Genomic DNA, 12,392 nt, shown 5'->3' on the forward strand with positions numbered 1-12,392 from the left:
ACGCCACGCGTCGGGAGCAACAGCTTTATCCCCCAAGGAGCACACAGGGAGCAGAGGCAACAGCTTGGGAAGCACCAGAATGTTCTAGAACACAGTTGAGGGATGGTTTATTCTGCCTCAGGGGAGAAGGAGGGTGAAGTGAGCAGGAGGATTAGCCGTGCAGAAAAGATGGTGTTCATGCGGGGGCGGGTGGTAGGATAAGAGTGTGTGCAGGTCCTAGGGCCTCTGATCTTCCTTGATCTGCCTGGGGAGGAAATGGGGGTCTAACATTTCCCCTGGGCCTGTAGAGGCTCCAAGTGCCACCACCTCAACACACACATACACACACCTGGAGCCCCAAAGCTCACCCTAGTGCGGCCCAGGCTTCCCCAGCCGCCTCTCAGTGCCCCGGGCTGGCTGCCCGCGAGCCGCGCGCAGGTGAATTTGGGTCCTGGCCCACTTTCAGAAAATAGCTCAGAGGGAAACCAGGTCCTGCTCTGCTCTACTCAGTCCTTTTACTGCTGGGTTTTCAGACAAAACTGTCAGCTTGGTTTTGTTGAACTTTCTGCCTGCTTTCCAGATATCTTAGTAGAACATGGGCATTTTTGTGATTTCCTCTTTTGTCTTTAGTGGGAAACCAGTGAGGAACCTGATGTAGAATAAAGAGGTGACAGCAACTCAGCATGGGGGTGGTGAGGCCCCGCGAGGGTGGCAGGAAGCCCACCACCTCCCCTGTGCGCATAGGAAGCCTGTCTGGGAGCCGAGGACTGAGGAAATGGTCAGTGGCAGCATCAGCTACTGGGGGGCGGGGGTTGGGGGGAGTCTCCCTCCCACTGATTCTCAGTCATGCACAGGCCCATAGTTCCTTTTCTCCTCAAAGATGGCGAGGCTCAAAAGCCTTGCAGGTGGTACCCACAGAAATGTCCGAGGCAGGAAATGCTACCACAGGGGGCGAGGGTCCCTAGCAGGATCCAAAGGTCCCAAGGAGGGGGTCATGGCCTGCCAGGGCTTTTGAGCTGTGCCCTTGTCCTGCGGGGGGGGTGGTTCTCCAGTGGGGAGAGCTGAGCAATGAGAGGGGCCGGGAAAGGAGCAGGGGGACAAGGCAGGGATGGTGAACCCGTGGCACCGTGGCATTCAGATCTTACCTCTTACTCCGTCATCCAAAGCCTGCCACCTGCGGCTTCCAAGTCTGCACTGCCAGATGAGCTCTTCTGACCTTGGGTTTGTCCTGGGAACACACCACAATTCTAAATCAGTTTAGCGGCTAAAGGAACACTGACTCAGGGTCGCCAAGGCTTTCAGAGTTTTCCCATCTGGTGCCTACTAAGAAAGGAAGCACGAGACAGAAACCAAACACTGGCACGCCAGAATCCAGGAACGTAGAGCATCCTTCCCAAGGTTAGACAGCGGCGAAGCTCCTCACTCTCCCACGTGGGCTGAGCCCGCGGGTTTGCGGGGCTGCGGCGCCCGGTGCTGTGCTCTTGACGGCCACAGGGGGGCAGCACTGAGGGCGGGCACCACGGTTTCCGACCCTCCCCCAAGCCGTTCCCGCCCCCCACAGTCCCCGTCCCCCGCCTTCCCCAGGCCCCACTCCCGAGCCCCTTGCGAAGGTTCTTCCTTGCCGAGGCGTGCCCTGGCGTTGAGAATGTGCCTACCTTGGAGCCTGGGCTGCCGCTCCCTGGGTGGATTTGCACCCAAACCCCAGTCCGGTCCTCGGTGACCCCTTGCAGCGGGCAGGGCCCGGTAGAAGGCTGAGCACTCACAGCAGGCACTCCTCCCTCAAACGGCCAGGGAGGACTGGGTGAGCGTGGGGGCCCCGTCAGCCAGGGTCCCCCTCGCGCGTCTCCTGCCGGCGAGCCCGCACTGCCCGTCCGCGGTTACAGACGAGGAGCAGACTCAGAGAGGTTGAGGGACTGCCCCGCGTCACACAGCCACGAGGTGGTGGAGGCAGGGTTTGAACTTACCCCCACCCCACAGGCCCTTGGGAAGCCACTTGTGTGGCGGGCATGTCCCGTGCCCAGCCGGCTCTGAGGCCAGCTCTGGCGAGGGAGGGTTGGGAGGGTGTCCGTGTGGGGGTGCGGGGCCACCCTGGGAAAACAAGGTGGATGCCCACAGGCAATTCTTTCTCGGGACACTTTTGTCTCCTTCATATGATTTCATTCACATTACCCACGGCTGGTGGGGGTGAGGCAAATAATGACTTCTGTCCTTTTCCTTCTTCAGGGTCGGGCTGGAGCCTCTCCCAGACGCCTTGGGGGACCGCAGCAGCTCCCTTGCCCCAAACTTCCAGCGCTTTAAGACTGAGCATCTCCGGTGACCCGAGTCTCTCGGCCTTGTGTCTGTGACTCCTCTCTGCCCCATCTGACTGCCCCGTCATCTGATTGTAAACCGCTGGAGAGCAGGGATTGTGTTGTTGGCCTCTCCTACCACACACGGCACCTGCTCCGAAGATGGTTCCCATGACAGCAAGATTGCCCACAGCGCCTGGAGCCGTGTGCCACCGCCAGAGGGGGCAGAGGGCGGTGTGGTCACTGTTCTTTAAGCTTTGGTGGCTACGGTGTGGTTTTTAGAGGCACAGCAGAGATGAATCTTTAATATGCTTTTTTTTTTTAAGATTTTATTTATTTATTTGACATAGATCACAAGTAGACGGAGAGGCAGGCAGAGAGAGAGAGAGAGGGAAGCAGGTTCCCTGCTGAGCAGAGAGCTCGATGCGGGACTCGATCCCAGGACCCCGAGATCATGACCTGAGCCGAAGGCAGTGGCTTAACCCACTGAGCCACCCAGGCGCCCCTTTAATGTGCTTTGCTTCAGTTAAATGAGCTCACTCACATTCCCTCAGTGTGCGCATCCTGCCTGGGCTGGGGGGCGGGGGGTGGCCCAGTACAGTGAGGGAGAGCTGCCTCAGCCTCCAAAATGTCCTTCACATTACGCACAGAGTCCACGATGGGGACATGGCTGAGTGGAAACCAGGCTGACTGGGCTTGGCCGCTGAAGGTTCCCGGGCCCACCAGGATAACCGTGCTAATGTCACTGCGTCATTCTGTAAAACATGACCTGGTTTTGAGAAAGGCCCACTGTCTGCTGAGTGCTCACACCAGGAGGGGGTGGAGGTGGGCGAGGGACCTGCCTTTTCTCTCTTCTTGGTCTGTAGCGTATGGGACTCAAGGTGGGGGCATCTGGAAAGCCTCCTGCCACCTTCGTCAGAGATCCCTGCTCTCTGGAGAGGCAGCCTGGAGTGGGCACATACTGGGTCTGGCTCCTGAGACTTGCCTGAGACTAGTCTGGGGCTGCCTCTACCGACCAGGAGGTGTGGAGCTCAGGCCACATTGCTAAGCCTCTCCGACCCCAGGCTTCACCTCTCTAAAGTAGAAATTGCACCTGCCCTGTCTCCCTCACAGTGTTTTGAGAATTGTACGGGTTAGACTTTCAGGGGTTAGAAATTATCTACCCCATTCTCACTACCCACGAGGCCCAGAGAGGTTAAGTAACATCTCCAGGGTCACACAGCTAGTGGCAGAGCTAGAACTCAGGTCTGCTGCCCTCCTGCTCCCTGTTTATGCTCTTATCATTGCACGTGTCCTGCTTTATTTGTTTACTTGTTCATCATCCTTGCATAAGTGTAAGTTCCTAGAGGGCAGGGGTCCACACTCACACTCCTTTGTTTCTGCAGCCTCTGGTACATACAGACGGTGCTCAATAAATATGCGTTGAATTAAACTAACCTTGACTGCTAGTTCCAGCGCTCTTTCCTCTACCCATGCTGTCTCTGATCCTAGAAACCTGTACTTCCAGCTCAGTCTCCCACAAAGTATGAAAACTTGCAGATGTGTTAGAAAGATGCTCAACCACATTGCCCTTCCCATTAGGGTCCTGTGGTTTATAGCACAGAACCCATCTGAGCAAATACAGACACATAAGACAAAATTGGAATAAGGGTAACAACTAACATGAATAGAGAGGTGAGTAGGGCCAGGAACTGTGTTAAGTGTTTCATACATGAAGAGCCAGCCCCATGGTAAGTGCTTAAAAAAAGGTACTATTTGGGCACCTGGGAGGCTCAGTCGATTAAGGCTTTGACTCCTGATCTCGGCTTAGTCCTTGATCTCAGGGCTGTGAGTTCGGGTCCTGCATTGGGCTCCACAATGGGCCTGGAGGCTACTTAAAAAAAAAAGTATTACTATCTTCTTTAACTATAATGTGAGTTGAGTAGAATATTAGAGTATGCTAGCAGCTTCTGCCAGGATGCCCAGATTTCAGAAGCTAACAAAGTAAAGATCTTTTTTTTAGGCTCACGCCATAGACTAAGTGGATCGGTGATGGGGAACAGCTTTGCTCTGTCTGGGGCCTTTGGATGTAGCAGTTCACACTGGATGTGTTTCAGAAGTTGTGGTAGATGGGAATGCCAGCAAGCCTTTTCACTATCCTTCTGGGCACACGGAAAGATTGTAGTTGCCAGTCTCTTTGCAGTTAGGTATGCAGTGACTTGCTTTAACCAAGAAAAAGCGACACATGTCATTGCCAGGTGAAAGCATTTAAAAAAAAAACTTACTTTAAATTCAATTAATTAACATATAATGCATTATTTGTTTCAGGGGGACAGGTCTGTGATTCATCAGTCTTATATAACACCCAATGCTCCTTACAACACATGCCCTCCTTAACGTCCATCACCCAGTTACTCCATCCGCCTTACCCCTCCCCTCCAGCAACCCTCAGTTTGTTTCCTATGATTATGAGTCTCTTATGGTTTGTCTCCCTCTCTGGTTTCGTTTCATTTTTTTCCTCTCTTCCCCTAAAGTCCCCTGCCTTGTTTCTTGAATTCCACCTATCAGTGAGATGATATGATAATTGTTTTTTTCCTGATTGATTTATTTCACTTAGCATAATACCCTCTAGTTCTATCCACGTTGTTGCAAATGGCAAGATTTCGTTTTCTGATGGCTGAGTGATATTCCATTGTGTTTATATAAAATATATAACACATCTTCATTCATTCATCTGTTGATGGACATCTGGGCTCCTTTCATAGTTTGGCTACTGTGGACATTGCTGCTATGAATGTTGGGGTGCAGGTGACGCTCTGGATCACTACATTTGTATCTTTGGGGTAAATATCCAGTTGTGCAATTGCTGGGTCATGGGGTAGTTTTATTTTCAACTTTTTGAGGAAGCTCTATACTGTTTTCCAGAATGGCTGCACCAGCTTGCATTCCCATCCAGGTGGGAGCATTTAAGAACCAAAGCAGACTTCTTCAAATGTTCCCTCCTTTCCCCAACCATGACTTGTTTATTTGGGGCTTCATAAGGTTGAGACATCCTGGAATGCTAAGCCACTATGTAGGGGACGGGTTTCCTGGACAGTTCTGGATCTGCCGCAAACTGTGTGTGTGAGAAATCAAGCCTGAGACTTGCACCGATCATGGCCTATCTCCCCCTCTGCTAGCCAGGGGCCAGCCAGGAGGTGGCACGCACGCTGCCCACAGACCACTGCTCAGGACAGTCGTGGAAGGCTGAGGAGGGCAGTCTAGTCGATTCTGTGCGTTCGTGTCATCGATCAATTTTGGAAAATTCTTCATCTTTACCTAAATATTTCTCTGGCCTCACCCTTCTTTTCTTCTCTCTTCCCGGGACTCCAGTTAAGGCTGTTGGATATTATCACATGGGTCTCTAATGCTTTATCTTTTTTTGTTTGTTTTTGTCACTTGTACCAACAAAGCCGGGATTACACTGGATCTGTAAATCAGTGTGAAGACCTATGCCATCTTAATAATGTGACTATTCTATTCAACAGTGTAGATCTCTCCATTTTTTAAAAGTCTTTTAAAATTTCAGAAAACTTGTTACAAGTTTTAAGGGTAGAGTTTCTGCATATATTTTTAAAAAACTTATCCTCAAGCGTTTTCAGGTGGCCAGGAAGATGGCAGACATGCAGGCTGAGCGCGCCAACCGAAAGCAGTGAACCATCTTTCAAAATAAGAAGTGGGTCCTGCTGGGAGAAACTGGCAAGGAGAAGCTCCTGTGATCCTAGGAAAACATCGGTTTGGGCTTCAAGATGCCTGAGGAAGCCACTGAGAGCACCTTGATGAGACAAGAGGGAGAAGAGATGCCCCTTTCCTGGCAATGTGTCCATCCAAGGGTGGATTCTGTCCAGTGTGGTGACCAAGGTTAAGATGCAGAGGACCTCTGTCATCTGCCGAGACTACCTCTGCTACCCCCAAAACTACAAGCTCTTTGAGAAAGGACATAAGCGTATGTCTGTGCACCTGTCCCCTGCTGCAGGGATGTCCAGATCGGCGACATCATCGCAGTGGACAAGTGCCGGCCCTTGAGCAAGACTGTGCATTTCAAAGTGCCCAAAGTCACCAAGGCTGCTGGCACCAAGAAGCAATTCCAGAAGTTCTGATATTAGACATTTGCCCACATCCCCAAAGAAAGTAATTTCCCAACTAAAAAAATAAAAACTTATCTTCAAATATTTTTTTCATGCTTCTACAATTTTTAAAAAATATTTCACAGTCCAACTGTTTGTCACTGGTATAAAGAAATAGAATCAACTTTTGTGTATTGACCGTTCCTCCTACAGTCTTGCCAGATTGACGTGCTAGCTTGAGTAGATCTTTTTGCAGACTGCTTAGGGTTTGTAACGGCATGATTATGGCACGTTTTATTAAAGCATAACATGGGCATCACCTTTCTGGCTCCTGAGATCAATCTCCCTATTTCTCTGTCCAGCTGCTAAGCCAATGCTATGTATTCTCTCTAGTTTAGATGTTACAGCAGCACCTCGCTTTCAGGGACTGGTGTCTGTATGAGTTGGGATAGCTTAGTTGTTACAATAAACAACCCTAAAATTGCAGAGTCTTAAATATAATAATAATACTTGTAAGTCTAGGGAACGAGCTGAGGTCGCTGGAGTGGAGGTGGGTGGGGGGATGGGGCCACTGGGTGAGGGGCAGTAAGGAGGACACGGGATGTGACGAGCACTGGGTGTTCTACCCAAATGATGAATCACCAAATTCTGCCCCCAAATTAAGAATACACTGTAGAGGGGAGCCTGGGTGGCTCAGTGGGTTAAAGCCTCTGCCTTTGGCTCAGGTTATGATCTCAGGATCCTGGGATCGAGCCCCGCATTGGGCTCTCTGCTCAGCGGGGAGCCTGCTACCCCCTCTCTCTCTGCCTGCCTCTGTGCCTACTTGTGATCTGTCTGTCGAATAAATAAATAAAATCTTAAAAAAGAAAAAAAGAATACACTGTAGAGCAGCGCCTGGGTGGCTCAGTGGGTTAAAGCCTCTGCCTTTGGCTCGGGTCATGATCCCAGGGTCCTGGGATCGAGCCCCACATTGGGCTCTCTGCTCAGCAGGGAGCCTGCTACCCCCTCTCTCTCTGCCTGCCTCTGTGCCCACTTGTGATCTCTGTCAAATAAATAAATAAAAATCTTAAAAAAAAAAGAATACACTGCATGTTAACAAACTTGAATTGAAATAAAACAAAAAAAAGTTATAAGACCATTAAAAATCTATATATAACAAAAATACTTATTTCTTGCTCTTTTGTGGTTTTGTCCCGTGTGGGTTTATGAGGAGGTCACTCAGTGTCCTGGGCTGCTTCTGTCTGGAGGCCCCACCGTGTCTAGGCCCTCAGAGTCCTTCATTGGATCTTCCTCATCTGGCCAGAAATGGAGGGAAGAGAGTGTGGATAAATGCGTGACCATTTTTTAGGGCCCCGTTCCAGTCATATTTTTCTGCAGAGCAAGTGAGGACATATAATCTAGCTGTGTGTTCAGTAAGAGGAGGACTTGACTTTGGGGTTTATGTGGCCAGTCTTTGCCAGATGTAGTGTTATCCCCATTTTACAGTTAAGAAAACTGAGGCTCAAGAGAGTAAGGGATTTCCCAGCTTTCACGGTCATGGACAACAGCTCCTGGAACTGAGCCCGAATATGGCAGACTCCCACGCTCCCAAACCGTATGCTGTCGATGCAACCTTCTCTCCTATGCCTCCCTCCCCGGTTCCTGTGCTAGCTTTCTTTTCTTTTCTTTTTTTCATTTTTAAAAAAACTGTTACTATTTTTTATTTTTTATCCTTTCTCAAGTTTTCATTTAAATTCCAGGTAGTTAACTTACAGTGTAATATTAGTTTCAGGTGCAGAACTCAGTGAAGCTTCAGTTCCGTACAACACCCGGGGCTCAAGGCCTGTGCTCTCTTAAGACCGGTGGTGTTTCGTTTCCCTCCCAGCTCGGCTTCCTCCAGATGGCCGGGTTTTCCTTCTGGCCTTTGAGCTACCTGCTGGTACTTTGTGCTTTCCCGAGCAGCCCGGTCCACAGACTTAGTCTGCAATGGGTAAGGATCCTGAGAGCCACTGTAATAAAACGTAAGACATTTAAACAGAACAGAAGAAGACACAAAAGCTGATGTCAAGTGTTCTCTTTCCAGGAGTACCTATCCTCCTGCGTTGTTTCAGACGCGCTGTCACACGCCAAAGTCTCGGGAGAAAGGACTGTGGAGCTCCTCTATCAGCACCTGTAAAACCACAGTGGAAACCTGGAATTGGATGGTCTTACGATACAGGCCGTCCAGCTCCTCGATGTTTCTTTCCTACAGAATGGGGATTAGGGTTGTCACTGGGCAGTGGGTTTTTTCCATCTTCAAGCGGTGCCAGAAACGTAATGGAATTAGATCTTCTAAGGGAGATCTGCTGGAAGAAAACAGATCTCCCAAGGGAGCTTTGCACGGCCCAAGTAGGACATACTGTGGAGGCAGGGGGTGGTCCAAGGCATCTGCTTTGAAGCTCAGTACGGAGGCGCCTGGGTGGCTCAGCCGGTTAAGCTCTGCCTTGGGCTTGGGTCATGATCCCATGTCCTGGGATCGAGCCCTGCCTCAGGCTCCCTGCCCAGGGGCGTCTGCTTCTCCCTCTCCCTCTGAGATCTTTCTTGCTTGAGCTCTCTCTCAAATAAATAAAACCTTAAAAAAAAACAACAAAAAAAAAACCGCCCAGTCCTGACAGAAAGGAGGGACTGAACAGGTAAGCTCAAAGGTCATGAGGTCATGAGGCCACCAACCCATTAGTGTCACATCTATACTTTGCCTTTAGTGTGTTCTCTGCTTTTCCACGTATTTAATATTTGCTGAGGCTTAAATATTCTTTTTTTTTTTTTAAGATTTTACTTATTTATTTGTCAGAGAGAGAGAGGGAGAGAGAGCGAGCACAGGCAGACAGAATGGCAGGCAGAGGCAGAGGGAGAAGCAGGCTCCCTGCAGAGCAAGGAGCCTGATGTGGGACTCGATCCCAGGACACTGGGATCATGACTTGAGCTGAAGGCAGCTGCTTAACCAACTGAGCCACCCAGGCGTCCCGAGGCTTAAATATTCTAGGGGATAGTGAGAAAACAGTTAAGTCAGACTCATAAAGAACATACACCTCGTTTGGGGGAGGCTCCTGGGCAGGCATGACCTCCATGACTGTGATCCCTGGTGGTGCGTTTCTAATTTAAAACTATATATTCTGAGCCAAACTATGGAAAGAGCCTAGATATCCATCAACAGATGAATGGATAAAGAGGATGTGGTGTACGTATACAGTGGTTACTGTGCCCAGGGGCTCCCTGTAGTCGGGGCTGCAGGGAGAGTGGGAGGTTTCCGACTAGCCACAGAGGGAGCTGATAAGATCAGATGGCTGGACGAGGTCCAAGAGCGTTTGGGGTCTTCTCCAGCAGCTCGGGAGCTTGGGTGTCAGAGCAGAGCCGTGGGTGGTAGGACAGGTCCAGCAAGCAGGTGTGGCAGGAGCACGGGCGGCAGGGAGCGCAGCTAACAGGGGCGGGGAGTGGGGCGGTCCTGAGGCCTCCTGAGCCCGGCAATGGAAGGCAGGCTAAGGACGAAGGGTGAGGACCCCAGATCCCTGCGCATGGCTGGTGAGAATGCAGAACGGCGGAGTCGCTGGGGATAGTTTGGCGGTTCCACAAAAAGTTTCCAGATAATCCACTAATTCTACTCCTAGTATGCATCCAAAAGAACTGGGATTCCTATTTGCGTACTGATGTCCACAGCAGCATTATTCACAAAATCCAAACACACACACACACACACACACAGAACAATAGACGAATGGATAAACAAAATGTGGCATTTAGATACAATGGGATGTTACTCAGTCTTAAAAAGTAAGGAGAATCTGATACATGTTACAAAATCGATGACCTTTGAGAAGACAGGTACAGGACATAAGCCAGCACAATCAAGTAAAGGGCAAATAGTGTAGGATCCCACTTCCAGGAGGTACCCAGAGGCAGAGAGTAGAAGGGTCGATGTCAAGCCTGTGGGTGGGGTGCGGAGGGGAACGGGGAGGTATTGCTTAACAGGTACAGAGCTTCTGTTTGGGACGATGACAGTTCTAGAAACAGCTGGTGGCGACGACTGCCCAACGGACGAGGTGGGCCCTTCTCGTGAGGCCCTCTCTCTACAGGCCTCCATGGTCATCTCGGCCGACCGTAGGTGTTGTGGTGTGTGATGAAAGCGTTCAGGGGTATTAAAGGACTTCTGAAAGGTTAGCTAAGTCCCCAACGGTGTTACTTGGATCAGGAACCTCTTTAGTCTCAGAGAACTAGTCTGGTTCTAGAAGAAATAAGCATACCAGGCCAAGTTTACAGTGATTCCAAACAGTTTAATGTAATTCCAAGACAAAGTGTGATTACATTTCTACACATATACAATATGCATATGTGAGTTTACAAATTTTAATTAATAACTCATTTCACCTCAGAGACCGAAAAAATGATCAAAAAGAAACTGTGAGTAACAAGCTATAACATAGTTCACCACAACGGGACCCCCCTTTCTCACCCTACAGTTAGTAATATTACAATTAAAATAACTATATTCTTCTATAATTTTTTTCTGTTAAAATCATCTCATAAATTTACAATGCTATTATTAGTTTCCAAGACTAATATAAATTCACTCCATTTTTCTACAACGAAAATGATTATTAATTTAGAAGCACACGACATCATGATGAAAAACACAAGCATTTAGTAGCAAGGACTTGATCAGTTAAGAATTATTTTTCTTGTAAAACATTCTAAAGCCAAGTAAAATATCCATTCTTATAACATACCTATAATATGAGACTAAGGAATAGGTTACATATAGGTCTACAACACATTGGTTTGTTTTTTAAAAAAAGTAGACATTTATAAATAAAAAAGAAAAGAGGGACAATTCACATAGGAAAAAGAGGTACACGAGAAAATACTGTTGCACGCAATAATTTTCACAAAGATTAACATGGATTAACACTTTTCATTACAGAAACCGTACAGTGAAGGAACACAACAGACCGGGGCTTTCATAGGGCTATTGAGCTGAGATGACCTGGTGGAGGAAGATGTAGGCAAGGTGACCTTGGGGAGGGAGCCGTGTTCCTTGGACTGTTGACCAATCACCACCGGGTCTCCTCCTCCCGGCTCTCATTCTGGGGAGTGAGTCTTTCTATCCAGTGTCCGGAATTCATGGGCAGTTGAAAGGTAAACATTTCTACAGATCTGTTCTCTTTACACTCTAATGGATCCCGCTCTTGGAAACATGATATTGTATCAGAGGCTGTAGCTCATTACATGTGGTCAACACAAAATGGGATGGAAAATTCCAGTCGTTCTGATGTGCTGCCCCCCTCCTCACTCATCTGTGCCCTGGAGGCTGGGGACCCAGAGAGAGTGGCGGCCCCCCTCAGGGGGCCACTCCGCTGTGGTGAGGTGGGTGACGAGAACCCCGCACCAGGCCTCGGGCCCACCTGGGGAAGGGGCAGCCTGGGGCCAGCCCCCCGGCTCGTGGACGACGCCATCGCTGCCTGATTTCTGAAAGCTCCTCTTCCTCCTCATCCGTAAAGCTATACTCGTCCTATCAGAAATTTGGTTTGATATATATATACACTTTTGATGTATATATACATCATTTGGTTTGATATATATATACACTAACATATATATCACCATCTATCTCTACACAGTGGTTCTACTAAACTACAAAGTCTCCTGCCCCAAAGTAGGACTTTCTGGTCTACTTCATTTGGTTACAAAATGCACACAAAGAGGATGAGGAGATGCTTTGGGGGCCAGAAATGATTGTGCCCTGGAAAAGCCACGGAAGACAGCTTTAAATGAGCAGTAACACAAAAGTGAGAGGGAGCGTGAAAGGGTCGGGGGAGACCCGGAGGCGGAGGCAGCGCCCACGGGACGGGGGGGGGGGGGGTGTCTGCTTGGAAGTGAGGAGAGGCGAGTGGGGTGGGCGACGCTTCGTGTTCCATTCAGAAGTCACAGAAAGCTACAAAGGATGGGCATGGTCAAGTCACTTTCCACTTCCCAAGTTCTTTCTTATAACCTGAGCCGAAAACTATTAAAATAATAATAATAATATTAA

At 49.2% G+C, this 12,392-nt stretch overlaps 2 long non-coding RNA genes and 1 pseudogene across 2 annotated transcripts; 1 reads left to right on the top strand and 2 right to left on the bottom strand.

The window, feature by feature from the left end:
- Positions 1 to 111: 111 nt before the first annotated feature.
- On the bottom strand, positions 112 to 1,746 carry LOC125081129 (uncharacterized). Its single transcript, XR_007121587.1, has 3 exons — positions 1,635 to 1,746; positions 1,125 to 1,207; positions 112 to 628 (listed from the first exon to the last, which is right to left on the bottom strand). It is a non-coding gene; the product is annotated as an uncharacterized LOC125081129 (long non-coding RNA).
- Positions 1,747 to 5,843: 4,097 nt separating this feature from the next.
- On the top strand, positions 5,844 to 6,444 carry LOC125080908 (40S ribosomal protein S11-like; annotated as a pseudogene).
- Positions 6,445 to 7,464: 1,020 nt separating this feature from the next.
- Positions 7,465 to 8,505, bottom strand: LOC125081179 (uncharacterized). Its single transcript, XR_007121600.1, has 3 exons — positions 8,421 to 8,505; positions 8,105 to 8,340; positions 7,465 to 7,647 (listed from the first exon to the last, which is right to left on the bottom strand). It is a non-coding gene; the product is annotated as an uncharacterized LOC125081179 (long non-coding RNA).
- Positions 8,506 to 12,392: the final 3,887 nt, after the last annotated feature.

Source organism: Lutra lutra, chromosome 11, assembly GCF_902655055.1.
Source record: "Lutra lutra chromosome 11, mLutLut1.2, whole genome shotgun sequence".
In the NCBI taxonomy this organism is placed as follows: Eukaryota; Metazoa; Chordata; class Mammalia; order Carnivora; family Mustelidae; genus Lutra; species Lutra lutra.